The sequence below is a fragment of the Telmatherina bonti genome (assembly GCF_933228915.1).
Source record: "Telmatherina bonti genome assembly, chromosome: 24".
Classification (NCBI taxonomy): Eukaryota; Metazoa; Chordata; class Actinopteri; order Atheriniformes; family Telmatherinidae; genus Telmatherina; species Telmatherina bonti.
Genome location: NC_136633.1, coordinates 29,915,077 through 29,940,169, shown reverse-complemented (window position 1 = coordinate 29,940,169; position 25,093 = coordinate 29,915,077).

The window sequence follows — 25,093 nt, the reverse complement described above, 5'->3', positions numbered from 1 at the left end:
TATCACCTTTATCACACACACCTGTATCACACACTCCTTTATCACACACTCCTGTAACACACACACCTGTAACACCTTTATCACACACAACTCTATCACACACTCCTGTGTCACACACACCTTTATCACACACTCCTGTAACACACACACCTGTAACACCTTTATCACACACACCTGTACCACACACTCCTGTAAAACACACACCTGTATCACACACTCCTGTATCACACACACCTGTATCACACACTCCTGTATCACCTTTATCACACACACCTGTATCACCTTTATCACACACACCTGTATCACACACACCTGTATCACCTTTATCACACACACCTGTATCACCTTTATCACACACACCTGTATCAAACACTTGTGTATCACACACACCTGTATCACAAACTCCTGTATCACACACTCCTTTATCACACACACCTGTGTGACACACACCTGTATCACACACACCTGTATCGCACACACCTGTATCACACACACCTGTATCACACACTCCTTTATCACACACTCCTTGATCACACACACCTGTATCACAAACTCCTGTATCACACACTCCTTTATCACACACACCTGTATCACACACACCTGTATCACAAACTCCTGTATCACACACTCCTTTATCACACACACCTGTGTCACACACACCTGTATCGCACACACCTGTGTGACACACACCTGTATCGCACACACCTGTTTCGCACAGTCCTTTATCACACACACCTGTATCACACACACCTGTATCACACACACCTGTGTCACACACTCCTGTAACACACACACCTGTATCACCTTTATCACACACACCTGTATCACACACTCCTTTATCACACACTCCTGTAACACACACACCTGTAACACCTTTATCACACACAACTCTATCACACACTCCTGTGTCACACACACCTTTATCACACACTCCTGTAACACACACACCTGTAACACCTTTATCACACACACCTGTATCACACACTCCTGTAACACACACACCTGTAACACCTTTATCACACACACCTGTATCACACACTCCTTTATCACACACACCTGTATCACCTTTATCACACACACCTGTATCACACACACCTGTATCACACACACACTTGTGTCACACACTCCTGTAACAGACACACCTGTATCACCTTTATCACACACACCTGTATCACACACTCGTTTATCACACACACCTGTATCACCTTTATCACACACACCTGTATCACACACACCTGTGTCACACACTCCTTTATCACACACTCCTGTATCACACACTCCTGTATCACACACTCCTTGATCACACACATCTCTATCACACACTCCTGTGTCACACACACCTCTATCACACACTCCTGTATCACACACTCCTGTATCACACACACCTGTATCACACACACCTGTGTCACACACTCCTGTAAAACACACACCTGTACCACACACTCCTGTATCACCCACTCCTGTATCACACACACCTCTATCACACACACCAGTATCACCTGTATCACCTTTATCACACACATCTGTATCACCTTTATCACACACTCCTTTATCACATACACCTGTGTGAAACACACCTGTATCGCACACACCTGTGTGACACACACCTGTATCGCACACACCTGTATCGCACACACCTGTACCACACACACCTGTATCACACACACCTGTATCACCTGTATCACCTTTATCACACACACCTGTATCACCTTTATCACACACACCTGTATCACACACACCTGTATCACCTTTATCACACACATCTGTATCACCTTTATCGCACACACCTGTACCACACACACCTGTATCACACACACCTGTATCACCCTTATCACCTTTATCACACACACCTGTATCACACACACCTGTATCACCTTTATCACACACACCTGTATCACACACACCTGTATCACCTTTATCACACACATCTGTATCACCTTTATCACACATACCTGTATCACACACACCTGTATCACCTGTATCACCTTTATCACACACACCTGTATCACACACACCTGTATCACCTTTATCACCTTTATCACACACACCTGTATCACACACACCTGTATCACCTTTATCACACACATCTGTATCACCTTTATCACACACACCTGTATCACAAACTCCTGTATCACACACTCCTTTATCACACACACCTGTGTGACACACACCTGTATCGCACACACCTGTGTGACACACACCTGTATCGCACACACCTGTATCGCACACACCTGTACCACACACACCTGTATCACACACACCTGTATCACCTGTATCACCTTTATCACACACACCTGTATCACCTTTATCACACACACCTGTATCACACACACACTTGTGTCACACACTCCTGTAACAGACACACCTGTATTACCTTTATCACACACACCTGTATCACACACACCTGTATCACACACTCCTTTATCACACACTCCTTTATCACACACACCTGTATCACCTTTATCACACACACCTGTATCACACACACCTGTGTCACACACTCCTTTATCACACACTCCTGTATCACACACTCCTTGATCACACACATCTCTATCACACACTCCTGTGTCACACACACCTCTATCACACACTCCTGTATCACACACTCCTGTATCACACACACCTGTATCACACACACCTGTGTCACACACTCCTGTAAAACACACACCTGTACCACACACTCCTGTATCACCCACTCCTGTATCACACACACCTCTATCACACACACCTGTATCACCTGTATCACCTTTATCACACACATCTGTATCACCTTTATCACACACACCTGTATCACAAACTCCTGTATCACACACTCCTTTATCACACACACCTGTGTGACACACACCTGTATCGCACACACCTGTGTGACACACACCTGTATCGCACACACCTGTATCACAAACTCCTGTATCACACACTCCTTTATCACACACACCTGTGTGACACACACCTGTATCGCACACACCTCTATCACACACCTGTATCACCTGTATCACACACACCTGTATCACCTTTATCACACACACCTGTATCACCTTTATCACACACACCTGTATCAAACACTCCTGTAACACACACACACCTTTATCACACACACCTGTATCACACACCTGTATCACACACACCTGTATCACACACTCCTCTATCACACACACCTGTATCACACACACCTGTCACACACACCTGTGTCACACACATCTGTATCACCTGTATCACACACTCCTGTAACACACACACACCTGTATCACACACTCCTGTGTCACACACCTGTATCAAACACTCCTTGATCACACACACCTGTATCACACACACCTGTATCACACACACCTGTATCACACACTCCTTGATCACACACACCTGTATCACACACACCTTTATCACACACCTGTATCACACACACCTGTATCACACACTCCTTGATCACACACACCTGTATCACACACATCTGTATCACCTGTATCACACACTCCTGTATCACACACACCTTTATCACACACCTGTATCACACACACCTGTATGACACACTCCTTGATCACACACACCTGTAACACACACACCTGTATCACACACTCCTGTATCACACACACCTGTATCACACACATCTGTATCACCTGTATCACACACTCCTGTATCACACACACCTTTATCACACACCTGTATCACACACACCTGTATCACACACTCCTTGATCACAAACACCTGTAACACACACACCTGTATCACACACTCCTGTATCACACACACGTGTATCACACACACCTTTATCACACACCTATATCACACACACCTGTATCACACACTCCTCAATCACACACACCTGTATCACACACACCTGTATCACACACTCCTCTATCACACACACCTTTATCACACACCTGTATCACACACACCTGTATCACACACACCTCTATCAAACACTCCTGTATCACACACACCTGTGTGACACACACCTGTATCACACACTCCTGTATCACACACACCTGTATCACACACACCTTTATCACACACCTGTATCACACACTCCTCTATCACACACTCCTGTATCACACACACCTGTATCACACACACCTCTATCAAACACTCCTTTATCACACACACCTGTGTGACACACACCTGTATCACACACTCCTGTATCACACACACCTGTATCACACACACCTTTATCACGCACCTGTATCACACACACCTGTATCACACACTCCTTGATCACACACACCTGTGACACACACACCTGTATCACACACTCCTGTATCACACACACCTGTATCACACACACCATTATCACACACCTGTATCACACACACACCTGTATCACACACTTCTCAATCACACACACCTGTATCACACACACTTGTATTACACACACCTCTATCACACTAACCTGTATCACACCCACCTGTATCACACACACCTCTATCAAACACTCCTGTATCACACACACCTGTTTCACACACACCTTTTTCACACACCTGTATCACACACTCCTCTATATCACACACCTTTATCACAAACCTGTATCATACACACCTGTATCACACACACCTCTATCAAACACTTCTGTATCACACACACCTGTGTGACACACACCTGTATCACACACTCCTGTATCACACACACCTGTGTCACACACACCTTGATCACACACCTGTATCACACACTCCTCTATCACACACACCTTTTTCACACACCTGTATCACACACTCCTCTATCACACACACCTTTATCACACACCTGTATCACACAAACCTGTATCACACACACCTCTATCAAACACTCCTGTATCACACACACCTGTGTGACACACACCTGTATCACACACTCCTGTATCACACACACCTGTATCACACACACCTTTATCACACACCTGTATCACACACACCTGTATCACACACTCCTTGATCACACACACCTGTAACACACACACCTCTATCACACACTCCTGTATCACACACACCTGTATCACACACACCTTTATCACACACCTGTATCACACACACCTGTATCACACACTCCTCTATCACACACACCTGTATCACACCCACCTGTATCACACACACCTGTATCACACACACATGTATCACACACCTGTATCACACACTCCTCTATCACACACACTTTTATCACACACCTGTATCACACACACCTGTATCACACACACCTCTATCAAACACTCCTGTATCACACATTCCTGTATCACACACACCTGTATCACACACACCTTTATCACACACCTGTATCACACACTCCTGTATCACACACACCTGTATCACTCACACCTCTATCAAACACTCCTGTATGACACACACCTGTGTGACACACACCTGTATCACACACTCCTGTATCACACACACCTGTATCACACACCTGTATCACACACACCTGTATCACACACTCCTTGATCACACACACCTGTAACACACACACCTGTATCACACACTCCTGTATCACACACACCTGTATCACACACATCATTATCACACACCTGTATCACACACACCTGTATCACCTTTATCACACACACCTGTATCACACACACCTGTATCACCTTTATCACACACACCTGTATCACACACTCCTTTATCACACACACCTGTATCACACACTCCTTTATCACACACTCCTGTAACACACACACCTGTATCACCTTTATCACACACACCTGTATCACACACACCTGTGTCACACACTCCTTTATCACACACACCTGTATCACACACACCTGTGTCACACACTCCTGTGACACACACACCTGTATCACCTTTATCACACACACGTGTATCACACACTCCTTTATCACACACACCTGTATCACACACACCTGTGTCACACACTCCTGTAACACACACACCTGTATCACCTTTATCACACACACCTGTATCACACACTCCTTTATCACACACACCTGTATCACACACACCTGTGTCACACACTCCTGTAACACACACACCTGTATCACCTTTATCACACACACCTGTGTCACACACTCCTGTAACACACACACCTGTATCACCTTTATCACACACACCTGTATCACACACTCCTTTATCACACACATCTCTATCACACACTCCTGTGTCACACACACCTCTATCACACACTACTGTATCACACACACCTGTATCACACACACCTGTGTCACACAGTCCTGTAACACACACACCTGTATCACCTTTATCACACACACCTGTATCACACACACCTGTGTCACACACTCCTGTATCACACACTCCTGTATCACACACTCCTTGATCACACACATCTCTATCACACACTCCTGTGTCACACACACCTCTATCACACACTCCTGTATCACACACACCTGTATCACACACTCCTGTGTCACACACTCCTGTAAAACACACACCTGTACCACACACTCCTGTATCACCCACTCCTGTATCACACACTCCTTGATCACACACTCCTGTATCACCTGTATCACACACACCTGTATCACACACTCCTGTATCACACACACCTGTATCACACACTCCTGTATCACCTTTATCACACACACCTGTATCACCTTTATCACACACACCTGTATCACCTTTATCACACACATCTGTATCAAACACACCTGTATCACCTTTATCACACACACCTGTATCACCTTTATCACACACACCTGTATCAAACACTCCTGTATCACACACACCTGTATCACACACACCTGTGTCACACACTCCTGTAAAACACACACCTGTACCACACACTCCTGTAAAACACACACCTGTACCACACACTCCTGTATCACCCACTCCTGTATCACACACTCCTTGATCACACACTCCTGTATCACCTGTATCACACACACCTGTATCACACACTCCTGTATCACACACACCTGTATCACACACACCTGTATCACACACTCCTGTATCACACACACCTGTATCACACACTCCTGTATCACCTTTATCACACACACCTGTATCACCTTTATCACACACACCTGTATCACCTTTATCACACACACCTGTATCACACACACCTGTATCACCTTTATCACACACACCTGTATCAAACACTCGTGTATCACACACACCTCTATCAAACACTCCTGTATGACACACACCTGTGTGACACACACCTGTATCACACACTCCTGTATCACACACACCTGTATCACACACATCTGTATCACCTGTATCACACACTCCTGTATCACACACACCTTTATCACACACCTGTATCACACACACCTGTATCACACACTCCTTGATCACACACACCTGTAACACACACACCTGTATCACACACTCCTGTATCACACACACCTGTATCACACACATCATTATCACACACCTGTATCACACACACCTGTATCACCTTTATCACACACACCTGTATCACACACACCTGTATCACCTTTATCACACACACCTGTATCACACACTCCTTTATCACACACACCTGTATCACACACTCCTTTATCACACACTCCTGTAACACACACACCTGTATCACCTTTATCACACACACCTGTATCACACACACCTGTGTCACACACTCCTTTATCACACACACCTGTATCACACACACCTGTGTCACACACTCCTGTAACACACACACCTGTATCACCTTTATCACACACACCTGTATCACACACTCCTTTATCACACACACCTGTATCACACACACCTGTGTCACACACTCCTGTAACACACACACCTGTATCACCTTTATCACACACACCTGTATCACACACTCCTTTATCACACACACCTGTATCACACACACCTGTGTCACACACTCCTGTAACACACACACCTGTATCACCTTTATCACACACACCTGTCACACACTCCTGTAACACACACACCTGTATCACCTTTATCACACACACCTGTATCACACACTCCTTTATCACACACATCTCTATCACACACTCCTGTGTCACACACACCTCTATCACACACTACTGTATCACACACACCTGTATCACACACACCTGTGTCACACAGTCCTGTAACACACACACCTGTATCACCTTTATCACACACACCTGTATCACACACACCTGTGTCACACACTCCTTTATCACACACTCCTGTATCACACACTCCTGTATCACACACTCCTTGATCACACACATCTCTATCACACACTCCTGTGTCACACACACCTCTATCACACACTCCTGTATCACACACACCTGTATCACACACACCTGTGTCACACACTCCTGTAAAACACACACCTGTACCACACACTCCTGTAAAACACACACCTTTACCACACACTCCTGTATCACCCACTCCTTGATCACACACTCCTGTATCACCTGTATCACACACACCTGTATCACACACTCCTGTATCACACACACCTGTATCACACACTCCTGTATCACACACACCTGTATCACACACTCCTGTATCACCTTTATCACACACACCTGTATCACACACTCCTGTATCACACACACCTGTATCACACACTCCTGTATCACACACACCTGTATCACACACTCCTGTATCACCTTTATCACACACACCTGTATCACCTTTATCACACACACCTGTATCACCTTTATCACACACATCTGTATCAAACACACCTGTATCACCTTTATCACACACACCTGTATCACCTTTATCACACACACCTGTATCAAACACTCCTGTATCACACACACCTGTATCACACACACCTGTGTCACACACTCCTGTAAAACACACACCTGTACCACACACTCCTGTAAAACACACACCTGTATCACACACATCTGTATCACCTGTATCACACACTCCTGTATCACACACACCTTTATCACACACCTGTATCACACACACCTGTATCACACACTCCTTGATCACACACACCTGTAACACACACACCTGTATCACACACTCCTGTATCACACACACCTGTATCACACACATCATTATCACACACCTGTATCACACACACCTGTATCACCTTTATCACACACACCTGTATCACACACACCTGTATCACCTTTATCACACACACCTGTATCACACACTCCTTTATCACACACACCTGTATCACACACTCCTTTATCACACACTCCTGTAACACACACACCTGTATCACCTTTATCACACACACCTGTATCACACACACCTGTGTCACACACTCCTTTATCACACACACCTGTATCACACACACCTGTGTCACACACTCCTGTAACACACACACCTGTATCACCTTTATCACACACACCTGTATCACACACTCCTTTATCACACACACCTGTATCACACACACCTGTGTCACACACTCCTGTAACACACACACCTGTATCACCTTTATCACACACACCTGTATCACACACTCCTTTATCACACACACCTGTATCACACACACCTGTGTCACACACTCCTGTAACACACACACCTGTATCACCTTTATCACACACACCTGTCACACACTCCTGTAACACACACACCTGTATCACCTTTATCACACACACCTGTATCACACACTGCTTTATCACACACATCTCTATCACACACTCCTGTGTCACACACACCTCTATCACACACTACTGTATCACACACACCTGTATCACACACACCTGTGTCACACAGTCCTGTAACACACACACCTGTATCACCTTTATCACACACACCTGTATCACACACACCTGTGTCACACACTCCTTTATCACACACTCCTGTATCACACACTCCTGTATCACACACTCCTTGATCACACACATCTCTATCACACACTCCTGTGTCACACACACCTCTATCACACACTCCTGTATCACACACACCTGTATCACACACACCTGTGTCACACACTCCTGTAAAACACACACCTGTACCACACACTCCTGTAAAACACACACCTTTACCACACACTCCTGTATCACCCACTCCTGTATCACACACTCCTTGATCACACACTCCTGTATCACCTGTATCACACACACCTGTATCACACACTCCTGTATCACACACACCTGTATCACACACTCCTGTATCACACACACCTGTATCACACACTCCTGTATCACCTTTATCACACACACCTGTATCACCTTTATCACACACACCTGTATCACCTTTATCACACACATCTGTATCAAACACACCTGTATCACCTTTATCACACACACCTGTATCACCTTTATCACACACACCTGTATCAAACACTCCTGTATCACACACACCTGTATCACACACACCTGTGTCACACACTCCTGTAAAACACACACCTGTACCACACACTCCTGTAAAACACACACCTGTACCACACACTCCTGTATCACCCACTCCTGTATCACACACTCCTTGATCACACACTCCTGTATCACCTGTATCACACACACCTGTATCACACACACCTGTATCACCTTTATCACACACACCTGTATCACACACACCTGTATCACCTTTATCACACACACCTGTATCACACACTCCTTTATCACACACACCTGTATCACACACTCCTTTATCACACACTCCTGTAACACACACACCTGTATCACCTTTATCACACACACCTGTATCACACACACCTGTGTCACACACTCCTTTATCACACACACCTGTATCACACACACCTGTGTCACACACTCCTGTAACACACACACCTGTATCACCTTTATCACACACACCTGTATCACACACTCCTTTATCACACACACCTGTATCACACACACCTGTGTCACACACTCCTGTAACACACACACCTGTATCACCTTTATCACACACACCTGTATCACACACTCCTTTATCACACACACCTGTATCACACACACCTGTGTCACACACTCCTGTAACACACACACCTGTATCACCTTTATCACACACACCTGTCACACACTCCTGTAACACACACACCTGTATCACCTTTATCACACACACCTGTATCACACACTCCTTTATCACACACATCTCTATCACACACTCCTGTGTCACACACACCTCTATCACACACTACTGTATCACACACACCTTTATCACACACACCTGTGTCACACAGTCCTGTAACACACACACCTGTATCACCTTTATCACACACACCTGTATCACACACACCTGTGTCACACACTCCTTTATCACACACTCCTGTATCACACACTCCTGTATCACACACTCCTTGATCACACACATCTCTATCACACACTCCTGTGTCACACACACCTCTATCACACACTCCTGTATCACACACACCTGTATCACACACACCTGTGTCACACACTCCTGTAAAACACACACCTGTACCACACACTCCTGTAAAACACACACCTTTACCACACACTCCTGTATCACCCACTCCTGTATCACACACTCCTTGATCACACACTCCTGTATCACCTGTATCACACACACCTGTATCACACACTCCTGTATCACACACACCTGTATCACACACTCCTGTATCACACACACCTGTATCACACACTCCTGTATCACCTTTATCACACACACCTGTATCACCTTTATCACACACACCTGTATCACCTTTATCACACACATCTGTATCAAACACACCTGTATCACCTTTATCACACACACCTGTATCACCTTTATCACACACACCTGTATCAAACACTCCTGTATCACACACACCTGTATCACACACACCTGTGTCACACACTCCTGTAAAACACACACCTGTACCACACACTCCTGTAAAACACACACCTGTATCACACACATCTGTATCACCTGTATCACACACTCCTGTATCACACACACCTTTATCACACACCTGTATCACACACACCTGTATCACACACTCCTTGATCACACACACCTGTAACACACACACCTGTATCACACACTCCTGTATCACACACACCTGTATCACACACATCATTATCACACACCTGTATCACACACACCTGTATCACCTTTATCACACACACCTGTATCACACACACCTGTATCACCTTTATCACACACACCTGTATCACACACTCCTTTATCACACACACCTGTATCACACACTCCTTTATCACACACTCCTGTAACACACACACCTGTATCACCTTTATCACACACACCTGTATCACACACACCTGTGTCACACACTCCTTTATCACACACACCTGTATCACACACACCTGTGTCACACACTCCTGTAACACATACACCTGTATCACCTTTATCACACACACCTGTATCACACACTCCTTTATCACACACACCTGTATCACACACACCTGTGTCACACACTCCTGTAACACACACACCTGTATCACCTTTATCACACACACCTGTATCACACACTCCTTTATCACACACACCTGTATCACACACACCTGTGTCACACACTCCTGTAACACACACACCTGTATCACCTTTATCACACACACCTGTCACACACTCCTGTAACACACACACCTGTATCACCTTTATCACACACACCTGTATCACACACTGCTTTATCACACACATCTCTATCACACACTCCTGTGTCACACACACCTCTATCACACACTACTGTATCACACACACCTGTATCACACACACCTGTGTCACACAGTCCTGTAACACACACACCTGTATCACCTTTATCACACACACCTGTATCACACACACCTGTGTCACACACTCCTTTATCACACACTCCTGTATCACACACTCCTGTATCACACACTCCTTGATCACACACATCTCTATCACACACTCCTGTGTCACACACACCTCTATCACACACTCCTGTATCACACACACCTGTATCACACACACCTGTGTCACACACTCCTGTAAAACACACACCTGTACCACACACTCCTGTAAAACACACACCTTTACCACACACTCCTGTATCACCCACTCCTGTATCACACACTCCTTGATCACACACTCCTGTATCACCTGTATCACACACACCTGTATCACACACTCCTGTATCACACACACCTGTATCACACACTCCTGTATCACACACACCTGTATCACACACTCCTGTATCACCTTTATCACACACACCTGTATCACCTTTATCACACACACCTGTATCACCTTTATCACACACATCTGTATCAAACACACCTGTATCACCTTTATCACACACACCTGTATCACCTTTATCACACACACCTGTATCAAACACTCCTGTATCACACACACCTGTATCACACACACCTGTGTCACACACTCCTGTAAAACACACACCTGTACCACACACTCCTGTAAAACACACACCTGTACCACACACTCCTGTATCACCCACTCCTGTATCACACACTCCTTGATCACACACTCCTGTATCACCTGTATCACACACACCTGTATCACACACTCCTGTATCACACACACCTGTATCACACACACCTGTATCACACACTCCTGTATCACACACACCTGTATCACACACTCCTGTATCACCTTTATCACACACACCTGTATCACCTTTATCACACACACCTGTATCACACACACCTGTATCACCTTTATCACACACACCTGTATCAAACACTCGTGTATCACACACACCTGTATCACAAACTCCTGTATCACACACTCCTTTATCACACACACCTGTGTGACACACACCTGTATCGCACACACCTGTGTGACACACCCCTGTATCGCACACACCTGTATCGCACACACCTGTACCACACACACCTGTATCACACACACCTGTATCACCTGTATCACCTTTATCACACACACCTGTATCACCTTTATCACACACACCTGTATCACACACACCTGTATCACCTTTATCACACACATCTGTATCACCTTTATCACACACACCTGTATCACCTGTATCACCTTTATCACACACACCTGTATCACACACACCTGTATCACCTGTATCACCTTTATCACACACACCTGTATCACACACACCTGTATCACCTGTATCACCTTTATCACACACACCTGTATCACACACACCTGTATCACCTTTATCACACACATCTGTATCACCTTTATCACACACACCTGTATCACAAACTCCTGTATCACACACTCCTTTATCACACACACCTGTGTGACACACACCTGTATCGCACACACCTGTGTGACACACACCTGTATCGCACACACCTGTATCGCACACACCTGTACCACACACACCTGTATCACACACACCTGTATCACCTGTATCACCTTTATCACACACACCTGTATCACAAACTCCTGTATCACACACTCCTTTGTCACACACACCTGTGTGACACACACCTGTATCGCACACACCTGTGTGACACACCCCTGTATCGCACACACCTGTATCGCACACACCTGTACCACACACACCTGTATCACACACACCTGTATCACACACACCTGTATCACACACTCCTTTGTCACACACACCTGTGTGACACACACCTGTATCGCACACACCTGTGTGACACACCCCTGTATCGCACACACCTGTATCGCACACACCTGTACCACACACACCTGTACCACACACACCTGTATCACACACACCTGTATCACCTTTATCACACACACCTGTATCACCTTTATCACACACACCTGTATCACACACACCTGTATCACCTTTATCACACACATCTGTATCACCTTTATCACACACACCTGTACCACACACACCTGTATCACACACACCTGTATCACCTGTATCACCTTTATCACACACACCTGTATCACACACACCTGTATCACCTTTATCACACACACCTGTATCACACACACCTGTATCACCTTTATCACACACATCTATATCACCTTTATCACACACACCTGTATCACCTGTATCACCTTTATCACACACACCTGTATCACACACACCTGTATCACCTGTATCACCTTTATCACACACACCTGTATCACACACACCTGTATCACCTGTATCACCTTTATCACACACACCTGTATCACACACACCTGTATCACCTTTATCACACACATCTGTATCACCTTTATCACACACACCTGTATCACCTTTATCACACACACCTGTATCACAAACTCCTGTATCACACACTCCTTTATCACACACACCTGTGTGACACACACCTGTATCGCACACACCTGTGTGACACACACCTGTATCACACACACCTGTATCACCTGTATCACCTTTATCACACACACCTGTATCACACACACCTGTATCACACACTCCGTAATAGTAAAGAAAGTCTCCAGCGACACCACCAGGTGGTGCAGTAGAACAGATATGTGGGCCTGATGGCGTCCAGTCTACATGTACCTGTGTAGCAAACTAGCACAAATACTGGATTTGCTCAGAAGGCTGCATCTTCTTGGAGTGTATTCTCCCAAACTGCCTTGAAGTTAGTGGAAATAACTGACGCTTCTTCAGTCACATCCACGTGCACCAGGGAATCTCACGGGAACATGCCAACCATGTTATTCACATGTGGTCCACATCTGGTGTTCATGCAGGGGTTTAATAGACATTATGTGAAAATAAACTTTCATTTTCAGTCTTATAAACCTTGATAATCGTCCCCATGTTGCTAAGAGACCTCTATGTTCACCTGGACATGATGATGAAGACACTTCCTGTCAGACTTTCCACCAATCAGAGAGCTTAAACTGACGGTAACGTCCAATCAGGAGCAGCCAAAGATCAACAAGTGATGAGAAAAGCAGGAAAATAATGATCCTCTATGGCTGGAATAAAGCCAAGAAGACGTTTGGGATGCAGCTGAGGTGGAGGTGCTGCAGTGAGGACAGCAGGTAGATAGTAGCAGGAAGACGTGGAAACATGGAAACAGTGTGTGTGTGTGTGTGTGTGTTTCAGATGAGAAAAGGCTTGGTCACGGCTGATCTATGTGTTATTTCTACAAACTTCTGCTTTCTCTTTATGCTGCTTTTTCTGTTCATGTGTTCATTTTCCATCATTTTAGCCTCAGAATCTGACAGCTGAGTCTGAAAACGTCAGTCTGATCAGATGGACCAAAAATAGGAATAAAACTTGGAGTGTTTAAGAGTTTCGACTGGACTAGCATCGGAGGAAATGTAGAGCTGCTGTGACTCTGGAATGAAACTCACCAGGATGATTAAAGTGGTTATTTTGTGCAGGATAATTACAGCGCTGTCAAGCTTGACAATAACTTCTCCTGACAGTGGAGATTGTGATAATGATGATGGTAAATCAGATTCAGTAATGGGTTTATAATCACGCCAGTGCTTTCCGGGTGTTCTTCTTGCGGTCGGCCCTGGATTTCTCCGGCTTGCAGTGGCCTCGCTGCTGTCCAGCCATTCAGGCTGTTTGCTGTTTGGAGCAGTTTCCATCACACATCCAGGTCTTGGATCTCCAGGAATTACTGAAGGGCAGCTAGCTGCCTGTAACAGGAATGACCCTTGATTCTCTCCCTGTTTATTTCTGCTTCTTATTCAGTCAGTTTCTCCTTTGTTCCGCTTTGTCCTCGGGGCTCTTCCCTTCCACAGATAAACACCTCTGGTATCCTCATCTACTGTCTGGCTTATCTTTTAAGAGCTGTGCCGTCCAGCTCTGTGGTTCATGGGAAATACGAGGCAAGGACGCCGTGTTGGTGTGACAACGATAACCCGCGTGTCACTCCAAGATACCTCCAGCGGCTCTTCATGAAACCAGAGCTTTGTCTTCTGTCAGTGTCGCCATCACAGCTAAACGATTGTGACGGGAACAACTCATCACCAGACAGAGGTGTCACCCTGGAGAAGCATGACCCGGGACGTGTCCCGTCTCTTTGCTCATCCACTTGAGGTGCCAAAGGGACATGACTGACTGCAGTTTGGTAGGATGGAGACCGATTTGTTAAGATGCGGTCATTTGGCTCAGCCTGAACCTGCTCCAGACCCCCCAGGACAGACATTTTGGCTCCCCATGAAGACGATGACAGGAAATAAAGAAACTTTCTGACCATAGTTTTTATCCTGGTTCAGATCGTTCAGGGTCATTTGACGGAGCACATTTTTATTTCAGAGAAAGCACCAAGTTTTTACAAGATGACCAGTTAATTAGCAAGAAATAAATCTTCAAAAAACCAAACTCAACAGTTTCACATCTTTATGAGATAAAAGATCAGTTTACATAAACGATTACAAATCCATCGTGATGCGCTCCGGTGTGGGAATAATATCCTGGAATTTGGATTTTTTATTTGTCATGAGAAAGGCAGAAGAAAGAAGTCGTACGAGGCAGAGTTACAACCAAACAGATGTATTATTTATTAAACCACAAAACCAAACGACAGGGAAGCAGGAAGGAAGGGGATCATCAGGCTACAAGCCATGGTCGGAAAGGAGGACTGGCCAGTAGGTGGCCAATGAGCTCCATCCACCGCTCGCAAAGGCAAAACAAACCAACCCACAGAGTCGTCACAGTATGCTATAGTTTTCATTCATTCATTCATTCATTCATTCATCATCCTAACCGCTTAGTCCAATGAAGGGTCACCGGGAAGCTGGAGCCTATCCCAGCAGTGTTTGGGCAAAAGGCAGGGATGTTATAGTTTTATTATAATGGATTAAAATTCCATTCAGGAGATCAATAAAATATTTTCCATTGATTAATGATGAATAGGAGGAAATTTAGTGATCAACTGCCTTTCACAGTTTTTATCTCCTCAGTCTTTCACTCATCTAGGAGGCATGTAGCATCACTTGGCATTGCTAGCCACGTTGTACCAGGCTAAGTAGCATTTAGCTAGAATGCTAATAGCAATTAGCCTCAAATCTACTATATTATCAAACATTTTCAGTGTTAAATTAAACAGTTTCAGTCATTTTAACTAAGCCACTACATGGCTATGCTAACATAGCTAACATTTCCTGTTGAAAAGCAACACATTCTGTAATTACTGTACAATGCTAATAGCATACAATTCAAAATCGACCATATTATCACTGCATTTTCATGTTCAAATGAGATTCAAGTCATTTCAGCACTGCGACCTGGCGTTACGTAGAGAAAATGCTAACATAGGCGGCTGTAGATGAGGAGGAAGAGCAGTTGTCCTTCAACTGGAAAGTTGGGGGATTGATTCCAGGCTTCCCCTAACAGGCCGAAGTGTCCTAGGGCAAGACACTGAACCCCAAGCTGCCCCCCGATGTGCCTATCGGGGTATGAGTGTGTTGAGTGAGTGTGAATAGGTGAATGTGACAAGTAGTGTAAAGCGCTTTGAGTGGTCTGACTAGAAAAGTGCTATAGCGCCATTTACATAGCTAACATTTCTGTTGATAATTAGCACATACTACTGTCATAGTTCATTCAGTAAAATGCTAACATAGCTAACATTTCCGTTGATAATTTGCACATATTACTGTCATAGTTCATTCAGTAAAATGCTAACATAGCTAACATTTCCGTTGATAATTTGCACATATTACTGTCATTGTTCATTCAGTAAAATGCTAACATAGCTAACATTTCCGTTGATAATTTGCACATACTACTGTCATAGTTCATTCAGTAAAATGCTAACAGCATTTAACTGAAAACCTTCCGTGTGACAAACAGTTTGTGTTGCACTGAAACACCTCCATCTTTTCAGGTTTTTTTCTGTCTCTCATCAAATAAAAGAGAAATTCTGAACAGTTGCTGTCGACTTGAATCACTGCTACAGACACTGCTACTGCCTGAGACGAGGACTCTGATATGACTGCTAAATGTTTTGTTCCCACATGTGAGTGCTTGTCACTGCATGTGTGAGAAAACACGCTACGGTACACCAGACCTTCCTCACAAACCATCTTTATTAAATCAGTTTAACACAAATCCCATCCCGGTCTCATACCGGCGGCTTGTGCCAGTTCCTGCAGACAAGCAGTCCTGCTTCTGATTTTAGCTTTTCTTTGCCCTGTAATGACTCCTGCAAGGAGACCTCCGTCTCAGCACCAACTTCAGACTCCGCTCGGCATGTAAATGCAGCGGATTTGCATGAAGCATGTATGGATCTGAGCAGAGCCGTGATTTCCATTCGGCTCCGCCATGTTTCAGACACACAAACACAAACAAGTCAGATGAATCATCTTTTGGCAGAGGAAGCAGTGAGTTGGTGTTTGGATCTGAAGAATGATACCACAACAAGTTTCATGAAAAGCTCCCTGAGTTGGCGTCAGAGGCTGAGTTTTAAATTTAGCCCACTTTCAGCTACGCTGAGGAATTGTCAGAAATATGAAGCCATGTCTGCAGCGCTAGCACCTGCAGTCCCACTGTGTCGTCACTGTGGCGAGTCGTCAGCATCGTTTCAGTCCTTAAATTCACCTGTAATACAGATTCCCTGTAAGGATGAGGCGAAACAGCAGCATTAAAGTGCTTCTGCGTAGCTGCATGCACCACAGAGACGCTGTTCCACCAGTACGCCATGCCTTGTGATTAATGTTGACAGAGCACACAGGGACGAGGATATTTTTAGGTTCTGTTTACCCTTTGAATTACTCCCTATCCTGGTTATCCCTTCATTTTTCTGATTATTTGAATGGAGCACTAAGGTCAGTATAAATGTACTGTCACATGGAGAACCGCAGATCCCAGATTCCTCACAGTTTGCTCGTTCTGCGATAAAATGAAGTCATATAGATTGTAAAAGTGTTTGAGGCAAAGAAAAGTCGTGAAAGAATTCAAACCAAACAAGAAAATGCTGTTTAATGATAACAGTGTTGAGTGTTTCATTTCATTTATTAAGATCCCCATTAGCCACTGAAATATCAGTAGCTATTCTTCCTGGGGTCTCCTCTACATTACATCACATTTTATATAAACAGTTTTACACACCATGTACACCCACAACCACACATAAACATACAAACAAAACATAGAATAAACAGCTCTATGAAAAAGAGAGGAAATAAACAAATAAAAGAGGAAAAAAACAACAAAGAAAAAACATTACTAATCATTCACAAAATAGCTCTAAAAAACTAACTAAACATACTTCAGTATTATCTACACCAGGTCATTATCATGTCTGTATTGTAAACACAAATATTTTAAGTTTCTTTTGAAAGATTTTTGTATTATTTTCCAGTGACAGAAATCCTGGGAATCCATTCCATGCAACCACAGCTGGATAAAACGCTGCTGCTGGAACTAGAGGCGCAGCACACCTCATCCCGCTTATTTATCTCCTGCAATAACTGTTGATCAGAAAACAATGACAATTTCCTGTAATTCATTTCAGGACTTTTTGTAACTATAATATTATGAATAAATGATAATAAGGAATACTTCAATCTGTATTTCGCAGTTGACCATGCTAAATTATTGTGCATTAACGTTACATTAGTTCTGTATGGATAACCTGATACAATCTATGCTGCTTTATTCTGTGTAACTTGCAATTTATGTAAATTATTCTCATTAGTACCAGACCAAACAACTGATGCATAATCTAAATAAGACAATACTAATGATTGAGCTAATCGTTTGGGGAGCAATTGAGGAATGATTTTTTTGCAATTTCCTATTACTCCCATACTCCAACCCATTTTTGCAATATATTATTAATCTGGCTGTTCCAAGACATTTTATTATCTACGATTACACCCAATAAATAAAGTTCTTTTACTTGCTGAATCATATTCTCTCCTCTAGTTAAACACAATGATGGGGACTCTTTAAGAGAATATTTAGACCCAACCATCGTACGTTTTGTTTTACCTACATTAATTACTAATTTATTCTCCGTAATCCATTGTGTTACAAAATTCAATTCCTTGCTTAACATAATATTAAGCTGATTTACATTTTTTGCTGATAAACTTAATGTTGTGTCGTCTTCATACATTGCCATGGTCACATGATTTAATACAAGTGGAAAGTTTTGTGAAGACAGAAAATAAAAGTGGTCCCAAGCAACTGCCCTGGGGCACCCCACAACTCGTGTTTTCCACCCCAGAATAGCTGCCGTTAAAATAGACTCTGTAGTCCCGATTACTAAGATAGTTTTCTGTCAGTTTGACAGCAGATGGTTCAACAAACTAACTTCTTTAATAAAATATGATCTAGAACATCAAAGGCTGCACTTAAATCCAATAATACGACTCCAACCAGAATCTTTTTAATCTCCTGTAGCCAATGATCAGAAATCTGAGTGAGTGCTGTCGTTGTGGCGTGATCCATCTTATCAGCATGTTGATAAATTGTATTTAACTCTTTTTTTTTTTTTTTTTTTTAAATACTCTGGTACCTGATCATACATAACTTTTTCCATAATTTTACTCACTGCTGGTAATAAGCTTATTGGTCTGACATTTCTGCCTGAAAACTGTTCCTTGCTATTATTAATAAAAGGTAGTATTTTTTCAGTTTTTCATTACGAAGGAAAAATATCTGCTGTTCCACTTAAATTGATTATATGTGAAATGGGGAGAGCAATAAAATTAGCCAACATCTTTAAAAGTTTAACTTCAATATCATCTATTCCACGGGGCTCATCTTTACTTGATTGCAATATTTTTACCACACTGTCCTCAAGTATAGTTTTAAATTTAAAAGTGCACTCTTTTGATGCCATCATACTATTTATCAATTCATATGAAATATTCTTATCTTGATCGAACTCCATGACTTGTCTGATTTTTAGTATTTTATTTTTAAAACATTTGCTCAGATATTTAGCTAAGGTAGAGTCCATCAGCTTCTAATGATGTATTTAATTTTATTCTCCTTCCATAACTTCATTCAGAATTCTCCATACCTTTGTGCTATCCATTGCAGCATCCTCCATTTTATTTCAATAGTACATTCGTTTTTTAAATGGGTTCATTTTTGTCACATAGTTTCTTAATTTACGACAGTTATGCCACTGAGCCACATTATTATTATTAATGCTTCCACCTTAGCTTGATTTCTTTGCCTCATATATTCATAAATATAAATTGAGTTTTGAAAGTGAAATTTTCATCCTAACTTTTGTGTTTTAACTGACAGCTTTGGTGGATTTGTGTCATAAGACACAAAACCTTTGGTGTAAAACTGCTGGAATTGCTTTTATTTGGCTGGAAATGATGAAATGACTGGAATGTAAAGAGATTATCTGAAGTGGTCAGTCCACACAGATTTGGACAGTGAGGGATTAAAATGATGGAAAATCTCTTCCTACGGCAGATGTAGGACTACAGAGTGACATGATGGAGGACTTTCTGATCAGTTCTTTCATTTACAGCCATAACTGTAACAACTGAACAACAGGGGCCCAACATAGAGCCTGGTGGAACTCCACATGTAGATACTGAACAACAGGGGCCCAACGTGGAGGTTTGTGGAACTCCACATGTAGATACTAAACAACAGGGGCCCAACAAGGAGGTTTGTGGAACTCCACATGTAGATACAGAACAACAGGGGCCCAACATGGAGGTTTGTGGAACTCCACATGTAGATACTGAACAACAAGGGCCCAACGTGGAGGTTTGTGGAACTCCACATGTAGATACTGAACAACAGGGGCCCAACATGGAGGTTTGTGGAACTCCACATGTAGATACAGAACAACAGGGGCCCAACATGGAGGTTTGTGGAACTCCACATGTAGATACAGAACAACAGGGGCCCAACATGGAGGTTTGTGGAACTCCACATGTAGATACTGAACAACAAGGGCCCAACGTGGAGGTTTGTGGAACTCCACATGTAGATACTGAACAACAGGGGCCCAACAAGGAGGTTTGTGGAACTGCACATGTAGATACTGAACAACAGGGGCCCAACGTGGAGCCTGGTGGAACTCCACATGTAGATACTGAACAACAGGGGCCCAACGTGGAGCCTGGTGGAACTCCACATGTAGATACTGAACAACAGGGGCCCAACGTGGAGCCTGGTGGAACTCCACATGTAGATACTGAACAACAGGGGCCCAACGTGGAGGTTTGTGGAACTCCACATGTAGATACTGAACAACAGGGGCCCAACGTGGAGGTTTGTGGAACTCCACATGTAGATACTAAACAACAGGGGCCCAACGTGGAGCCTGGTGGAACTCCACATGTAGATACCGAACAACAGGGGCCCAACATGGAGCCTGGTGGAACTCCACATGTAGATACTAAACAACAGGGGCCCAACGTGGAGCCTGGTGGAAATCCACATGTAGATACTGAACAACAGGGGCCCAACATGGAGCCTGGTGGAAATCCACATGTAGATACTGAAAAACAGGGGCCCAACGTGGAGCCTGGTGGAACTCCACATGTAGATACTGAACAACAGGGGCCCAACGTGGAGCCTGGTGGAACTCCACATGTAGATACTGAACAACAGGAGCCCAACGTGGAGCCTGGTGGAAATCCACATGTAGATACTGAACAACAGGGGCCCAACGTGGAGCCTGGTGGAAATCCACATGTAGATACTGAACAACAGGGGCCCAACGTGGAGCCTGGTGGAACTCCACATGTAGATACTGAACAACAGGGGCCCAACGTGGAGCCTGGTGGAACTCCACATGTAGATACTGAACAACAGGGGCCCAACATGGAGGTTTGTGGAACTCCACATGTAGATACAGAACCACAGGGGCCCAACAAGGAGGTTTGTGGAACTGCACATGTAGATACTGAACAACAGGGGCCCAACGTGGAGCCTGGTGGAACTCCACATGTAGATACTGAACAACAGGGGCCCAACGTGGAGGTTTGTGGAACTCCACATGTAGATACTGAACAACAGGGGCCCAACAAGGAGGTTTGTGGAACTCCACATGTAGATACAGAACAACAGGGGCCCAACATGGAGGTTTGTGGAACTCCACATGTAGATACTGAACAACAAGGGCCCAACGTGGAGGTTTGTGGAACTCCACATGTAGATACTGAACAACAGGGGCCCAACGTGGAGGTTTGTGGAACTCCACATGTAGATACAGAACAACAGGGGCCCAACATGGAGGTTTGTGGAACTCCACATGTAGATACAGAACAACAGGGGCCCAACATGGAGGTTTGTGGAACTCCACATGTAGATACTGAACAACAAGGGCCCAACGTGGAGGTTTGTGGAACTCCACATGTAGATACTGAACAACAGGGGCCCAACAAGGAGGTTTGTGGAACTGCACATGTAGATACAGAACAACAGGGGCCCAACATGGAGGTTTGTGGAACTCCACATGTAGATACTGAACAACAGGGGCCCAACATGGAGGTTTGTGGAACTCCACATGTAGATACAGAACCACAGGGGCCCAACAAGGAGGTTTGTGGAACTGCACATGTAGATACTGAACAACAGGGGCCCAACGTGGAGCCTGGTGGAACTCCACATGTAGATACTAAACAACAGGGGCCCAACATGGAGGTTTGTGGAACTCCACATGTAGATACTGAACAACAGGGGCCCGACGTGGAGCCTGGTGGAACTCCACATGTAGATACTAAACCACAGGGGCCCAACATGGAGGTTTGTGGAACTCCACATGTAGATACTAAACAACAGGGGCCCAACGTGGAGCCTGGTGGAACTCCACATGTAGATACTAAACAACAGGGGCCCAACGTGGAGGTTTGTGGAACTCCACATGTAGATACTGAACAACAGGGGCCCAACGTGGAGGTTTGTGGAACTCCACATGTAGATACTGAACAACAGGGGCCCAACGTGGAGCCTGGTGGAACTCCACATGTAGATACTAAACAACAGGGGCCCAACGTGGAGGTTTGTGGAACTCCACATGTAGATACTAAACAACAGGGGCCCGACGTGGAGGTTTGTGGAACTCCACATGTAGATACTAAACAACAGGGGCCCAACGTGGAGCCTGGTGGAACTCCACATGTAGATACTGAACAACAGGGGCCCAACGTGGAGCCTGGTGGAAATCCACATGTAGATACTGAACAACAGGGGCCCAACATGGAGCCTGGTGGAAATCCACATGTAGATACTGAACAACAGGGGCCCAACGTGGAGCCTGGTGGAACTCCACATGTAGATACTGAACAACAGGGGCCCAACGTGGAGCCTGGTGGAACTCCACATGTAGATACTGAACAACAGGAGCCCAACGTGGAGCCTGGTGGAAATCCACATGTAGATACTGAACAACAGGGGCCCAACGTGGAGCCTGGTGGAAATCCACATGTAGATACTGAACAACAGGGGCCCAACGTGGAGCCTGGTGGAACTCCACATGTAGATACTGAACAACAGGGGCCCAACGTGGAGCCTGGTGGAACTCCACATGTAGATACTGAACAACAGGGGCCCAACG